Source organism: Phyllostomus hastatus, unplaced genomic scaffold (assembly GCF_019186645.2).
Source record: "Phyllostomus hastatus isolate PE091 unplaced genomic scaffold, TTU_PhHast_1.1 phas_contig_1162, whole genome shotgun sequence".
NCBI lineage: Eukaryota > Metazoa > Chordata > Mammalia > Chiroptera > Phyllostomidae > Phyllostomus > Phyllostomus hastatus.
This window is the reverse complement of record NW_025333537.1, coordinates 10,547,689-10,554,526: the sequence shown is the minus strand read 5'-3', so window position 1 is coordinate 10,554,526 and position 6,838 is coordinate 10,547,689.

Here is a 6,838-nt window from a genome sequence, read left to right as displayed (position 1 = left end):
GGGCCAGTGACGGGGACAGCAGGGACGGAGGCCGGTTCCTGGCTGCAGAGGCAGCCGGCGGCAGGGGCCGGGCTCTCGGTGGCTGCCAAGCTCCCGCCCCGCCGGGGACGGCCCCTGCCGCCCCCTGTCATGAACGCTGGCGGCAGCCAGAGCACCCAGGGCGCGCGGCCGCCGGCGGCCCCGGCCCTCCCGCCCACCGAGCGAGCGGGGCCCTCCCGAAAAGTCCACGGATGACTCAGCGCCTGGCTTGGGGGACGCGGCTCCCCGGTTCTGACTAAAACCACCTCAGAGCACTGTGCAGAGGGAGGAAACCTTTTGAAGTTTTTGATTTCTTGTCTCGTAGTTCCAGCAAATCTACCTACAGCTTCTCCGAGGAAGAGGCTTATCTGCTAACCAGGCCCCCTCCTTCCTTCGGGGGCAGATGTGCATCCCGAGCCCCCTCCTCGGGGGCTGCAGGCGGTCGCCCAGGGCCCCACCTTCAGCGGGGCCCAGGCGGGCTCCCACACTCCGCTGTCCCTGTCTCGCACGCTAACGGTTCTTGAAGAAGCGGCCCGACCCCTCTGGGCGCACTGGGCCCTGGGGCATAGTTGCCGCCGGTCCTGCCGGGGTGTCTGGGCGGAGGGCAGACTCCCGGCTTCACGCCGAGATTCGGACGCAGCAGGTCCGGGCTGGGCCTTGCAGTCTGTACGTGTAACAGCTTCATTGACATATAGTGTACAGGCCTCCAAGTCCCCCACTTCCAGCGTACAAGTCGATGTCCTTTTTCGTCTCGACACAGACCTGTGCCGCCGTCGCCACTAACTCCGAGCATTTCCATGCGCCCCAGAAGAAACCCGGACCCGTCAGCGGTCACCCCTGACACCCCTCCCCCACTTCTGTCCCTGATCGCCACAGACCTGCTGCCTGTCCGTGTGGGTCTGCCTGTCCTGAGGGGTTCCTCCTTTCAAAGGAGCCGCACACTGGGTGGCCTCGGTGTCCGGCTTCTCCCGCTGGGTGGGCGTCTGGTCCTCCAAGACCATCCTGGAGGAGGTCAGGGCCAGAAACGCACCTTTGAATCAAGGCCGCCAGCCACAGTGGTACGGAAAAGGAAACAAATACAATGTGTCCTCGCCTTTCCTGAAAGTGGCCACACGGGGCAGAGACGCCCGGATGTAATAATGGTGACAAATCCCAAGTTGCCCGGAACTCGGCTGGCGAGGACTCTTTTGGTGACAACCTGCCAAAGCCAAGAGAGAGGCAAAAAGGTATAAGCACGTGTTGGCATTTTGCGACAAACTTAGCCTCTCCCCCACCAAGCGGTGTCCACGGCGTATCTTGTGACCAAAACATTTCACGATAATGGCTTTTAAAATTCAAGTGCCACTCTCAGAGTGAAGGAAAACTAGTCAACTAATAAGCAAGAGACTACTAATACAGGGACATGATTTATTCATGTGACCAAGTAACAGCTTAAATTTTCCCAGTTTATAAAGGAAGGACGGGGAATACAAAGCTGTGAGAATTTTTTTTTCTTAAGAGAGAAGAGTGGGAGAAAGAGAGGCAGAGAAACATCCATGTGTGGTTGCTTCTCATGCCCCCTACGGGGGACCTGGCCTGCAACCCAGGCCTGTGCCCTGACTGGGAATCGAACTGGCGACCCTTTGATTCACAGTCCAGTGCTCAATCCACTGAGACACACCAGCCAGGGCTAGAAAAACATTTTTTTAAGCAGTGTTATGTTCTTAGTCTGGAGAATTAAGAGGGAAGAGGAAAAGTAAAAAAGAAATACAAGAGAATCAGATAACAAGAGAGAGAAGAGAGAGAAGGAAGGAGGGAGAGAGATGTTCAGATATAAAATAAGAAATCAAATAGCCCTACACGTGAACCTCTGCGCCACTCACGACCAAGACAGGCAGCTAAGCACAGGGTCCCGTTTCCTGGCCGTCAGATCGCAGTGGTTCTCCGCGCGGCGAGTCCCGAACGCCGAGGCTGCTGGGAAAGAGCCCGTTCGCCCGCGTCCGGAAGTCACCACCAGTCTGTAGTGACTGCCCCTGCTCCTCACCGGGCAGGGCCCTCCCGGGACCCTCGAGTAGTGCGGTTTCCCCCGGGGTTCCCTCGGACGGGCCCCACACGCTTCGTGTTCAGACCAGCCTCAGCCGCGGCACCCGGAACAGACAGAGAAGCGAGAGCGGGACCCGCCTCTCCCGGGGCGGAGGCCCACGGGGAGGCTGTGTCGGCGCCACGCCCGGGCAGGGAGTTGGGGAGGGTGTGGGACGAGGGGGGGGCCGCAGGGCTGGCCCACCCCGGAGGGTCTGCTCCGGCGGGGGGCGGGGGGCACAGGGAGGGAAGGAGGGCTGGGCTGGCGGTGCCACCTGAGACAGCAGCGCTTCTCCCAGAGACGCTGGCAAGGCTGTCAGGGGCCCTCAAAGTCACCTGTCCGAGGAGCGAGCCGGCCTCCGTGTCCCTCCCCCCACATACACTCGGTCACTGGCTGGGAGCGGCCCTGGGGGTGGATGGGCTGGCGGGTCTCGGGCACAGCAGGTGCCCTGACTGGGACTCGAACCAGCGGCCTTTCGGTGTGCAGGCCGGCGCTCAGCCCACTGAGCTGCAGCAGTCAGGGCAGGAAGGCAGGTCTTTGAAGAGGGGGTGGGTGTTAGGGGGCACAATGCTCGTTCCTGACCATTTCGGACAAGGGCTCAATGGAGGGCTCTGTCAGGACGCAGCTCGGCGGTGGGGACGGGGCCCAGCCGGGGCCCAGCGTGGCCTGGGGCCACACAGCCCGCGGCACCTGGGGGAGAGCATTCACGGCGCAGGGGCTGATGAACCGGGAGGGGGCGGCGGGGGCTGCAGGGAAAGGAGACGCCCAAGGACTCCAGGGTCTTCAGAAGGGGGGTGGTCTTGGCAGAAACTTGGAAGGAGAGGCGATTTCTTGAGGGTGGGAAGAGGGCGGGGCAGAGAGGCGGCAGCAGCTGACTGGCAGGTGGGAGCCCTCTCACCCCCACGGCTGACCCGTGGGGACAAGACTCTCCGGCCCGAGAGGTGGCCGCTCGCCCAAGACATCAGCAGCTACCTGGCGAGGAGGTCGGGTTCTCGTCTCAGTGCAACGGGAAGCCGCTGCACGTTTCCGCAGGGGAAGGGCACACTGTGTCCCGACGGCCTTTCTGAAGAAGCCGGCGCGAGCTCCCTGGAGGTGATGGGCACAGCCTCCCGGCCAGCGGCGGCCTGGCTTGGGTCACCGTGCCGGCAGTGGCCCGGGGCCGGTGGCTGGGCCCGAGGTGGACACACCGCAGGTGGCAAGTCCGAGTTGCGCCCGGAGCCGGGCCGCATGGGGCCCCGCCGCGGGTGCAGGGGGCGCGGGTGGGGCGAGCAGGGGTGCCGCAGGCAGAGTGAGCCTGGCGAGTGGCAGTGGGGCTCTCGGGGGGGAGCCCGTGCGTGGGGGGAAGTGAGCCCCGTGGGAGGAGAGGAAACTGGTGGAGACGGAAAAGAGACCCCGGTGGGGAGGCTGGCAGGAGGCGCACACCCTGAGGGGTCCGGCCCGTAACCTGCCTGCCAGTGGAAAGGTGGGTCTTGCCCCGCTTTGCCGGGCTAATCCTGCCCGTCCTGCTGGCTCCTGGCTCGGGTGCCCCCCACCCTGGGGACGTCCCTGCCCCCCGCCCCCGCCCCCAGGACCGGTTCCTGCCCCTCCTCCTGCACCCCTGCCGGCCCCATCAGTGACGGACTTCGCCGTGTCCCCAGGACAGTCCCCGTGGCGTTCCCTGAGCCCAGCTCGAACTCGGCGCTCTGCACTCGCTCCCTGAGTGGAGACTGGGGAAAGAGGGGGTTGGGTGAACGCACGGTGGGCGCTGGCGGGGGCGGGGGTGGGGTGGGGGGAGGCCGGGGCCAGGGATACACCCAAGGGCTGGACTCCGGGCTTCTTCTGGGGCCGGTGGGAAAGTCACCAGCCTCCCGGGCACTGGGCCCCAGGCCCACCGCAGAGTTGTCATGGAAACAACGCCCCCCCCCCCCCCGGGGCCGCTTCCCCAGGAGCGAAAATCAGTCAGACGAGATTGCGAGATTAGCGGGGTGGCTGTATCTCGCCCGCCCGTTGAGGCAGGAAAGCAGACGCTTATCTCAGAAGGCTTTTCCCCTTTTTAAAACATGATGGGTTTTTGAGCTAACAACTCGGTGACACAGAAAATCTGATCAATCAGAACACGCCACTCCCCAGATTTCTCGTGAACTGTGACTCTGCGGCTTTGCAGGAGCCCTCCCGGAGCCTCTGAGTGGCCGCAGTGGCAGGTACGTGTGCGATTCTGGGAGCGGTGCCGAAACCACGGGCACTGCTCACGATCCGCACGGAGGGGCCTGGGGTTTGCCCGCGTGCCGGGGGCAGGGGCGCAGTGCCTGCAAGGCGGAGCCGGCCCTCCGTTATCACCGATAAAATGCATGCCGCGTACAGAGGCTCATGATACGGCTCTACCTCTGTGCACGCTGCAGGTTTTCTGAAATAAAAAGATAAAAGCGCGCTCATCGAACTCCAGGATGAGCATGACCACACCAGCCCAGACAGGCTAAGCGCAGACCCTGGCGTGCCGGCCGGAGACGCCAGAGGTGAGCCCTGCCCTGCACAGCCCGGTCCACATCCGGGATGAGGTGCTTTCGGATGCCACGCGGAGAGAATCCTCACCCACTCTAAACCTAACGACTGAACTTTACGGAAGTTGACTTTGTATGTTACATATGTCATCGTAGGAGTCGACCTTGAAACCTCGTTGGACACCCGTGTTAGCTTGCCCCCCTCACACCCCGATGCCTGAGGTCTGACCGGGGTCCCACCCCTGCACCTCCGGGGCGGGGTGGGCGGGGGAGACAGGACGCATGGTGGGCTCTCCCCAGCCCACACTCACCGGGAGGCCGTGAGGGGCACCCTCATGGGCAGCGGTTGGGTGACGAGGGTGACGTGGGGCTGGGGTAAGGGTGGCAGGGACGGCAGAGAGGGCAGTGTCCCTGGAAGGCGTTTAGAAGGCACACCGGGCAGGGCCTGGTGTGGGGGAAGGGAGGACGTGACGGTCTCGCTCGGGCTGGGGGCATGGAGAGAGGAAAGAACAAGATGGAAGATGACCCCTCAGCCTTTCCACTCCGACGTGTCGCCTCGCCTGGGTGGTTTCTCCCTCCGTCAGGCGGGAGCCACCACATGCCACCAGGCTGAGGGCTGCCCCGCTCCAAGGTGGGGCCGGCCCGCGGGGGCCCAGGCCTGGCGGGGGCGCGGGACGGCTCCCGTGCCGGCCTCGCTCCCTCTGGACCCCTGACCGCCCCCCACGCCCAGCCTGTCCGGACTCCACCGCCGCCTCCACGCCGCGCCCCGTGTGCCCGCCTTACGCAACACGGAACCCAACCGGGGGCCGGGCACCCATCCTGCTGGCCCGGAGGGGCGCACGCACCACCCCCTCGCCCCAGGGCCCCGACCCCTAGGCCCCAGCCTTGTTTTGTGCCGTGAGCTGTTTCCCTCGGGGGAGGTGTGGGGCTCAACCAAACCAGTTTTGGTGGAGACGCACGGGTCTGGCCGCTGGTCGGTGCAGCAGGCCACAACTCCGTTTGGGGGGCCAGTGGTCTGCGGGGCTCGCCTTGGAGCATCATCACCCCGCCTGGGGGGTGCGGGAGCTGGGCTGGGGGGGTGGGGTAGAGAGGAGGGTATGGGGAAGAGGAGCTTCTACATCAAGGTCATCAAAGTCTCCTCAGCACAAGAGACTTTTCCACTGGTCAACTCCCGGCATTTTCTGTCCAGGGGATTGGGCTCATGGGGTGGATGGCAGGGAGGCCACGGCCGCCTGGGGCCACTGAAGGACCCCTTCAGCCCAGGGCCAGCATGGCCACGCGGGTGCTGACCTCCGCTTTCTGGGTGCGGTGCTGCGGTGCTGCCCGCCTGCGTCGCAGGGGCGGAGACAGGCAGTGTGCACCGGCTCTGCGGAGCTCTGACCGCCTGGCCAGGTCACGCACGGGCGGAATCTGTCCCACGTGGGTCCCCGGCCCTTTTAGGCAGAGGCCTCTCTTGGGGACCACCGTCTTCCTGGACACACCGCCAGGACCCCCGCCCACCCCAGGCCCACCCCCACCCCAACACCTCCAGCCCAGGCTGCGGCAACCCCACCCGAGGCTGCAGCTCGGGGGCAGCACGGGCACCTCTGTCCTGGTGTCCTTTCGCTGCCCCCCGCCCCCCCACCCCAGCGCGACAGCAGGGCAGCACGGAAGACCACACACCACAGGCTTTTCCAAAAAAACAAAATATGGATTTTTTTATTGTCTCGGATGCAAATATAGTTTTCAAACTGCATTGTAGTGTTGAGTACAGCTGGTGGCGACGTGCTTCTCGGCGGCGGGGCGGAGGGCCTGCCCCGGGGGCGTGACCCCTGGGCTCTGGTTCTCAGGTCCCGGGCGGTGTGTCTCCCTGAAGGGGCCTGGGCAGCGCCCCCGAGCTCACGCCGTGAACCGAAACCCGAAGAGGGGGCGGGACGGGGCGTGTCGGCTGTGGGTCGAAGTGAGGGAGCAGCCGCCGCCTTTCTGGGCCGTGAGGGCCGGCGGGTGGCGTGGCGGGCCTGGCGGGCCCACAGCCCGGCCCCGTGTCCTGGGGAGCCCTCAGACCGTCCACCTGCGGGGCGTGAGCTCCAGGGAAATGCATGAAATGTCAGCGTCTCCCAGCCCCCCGCCCGCCACCCTCGGGAGCAGCAGCCTCTGCTCAGACGCGCAGGAGAGGGTTCTTCAGGTCAGCAGCACCCACGGCCGACTGCGGAACCAAGGGTTGGACTGAGGAACGCAGGTGCACTTTGCTACATGATTGGGAAGGAATTTCACAAAAATAAAACGCCAGTAAGTACACACACAC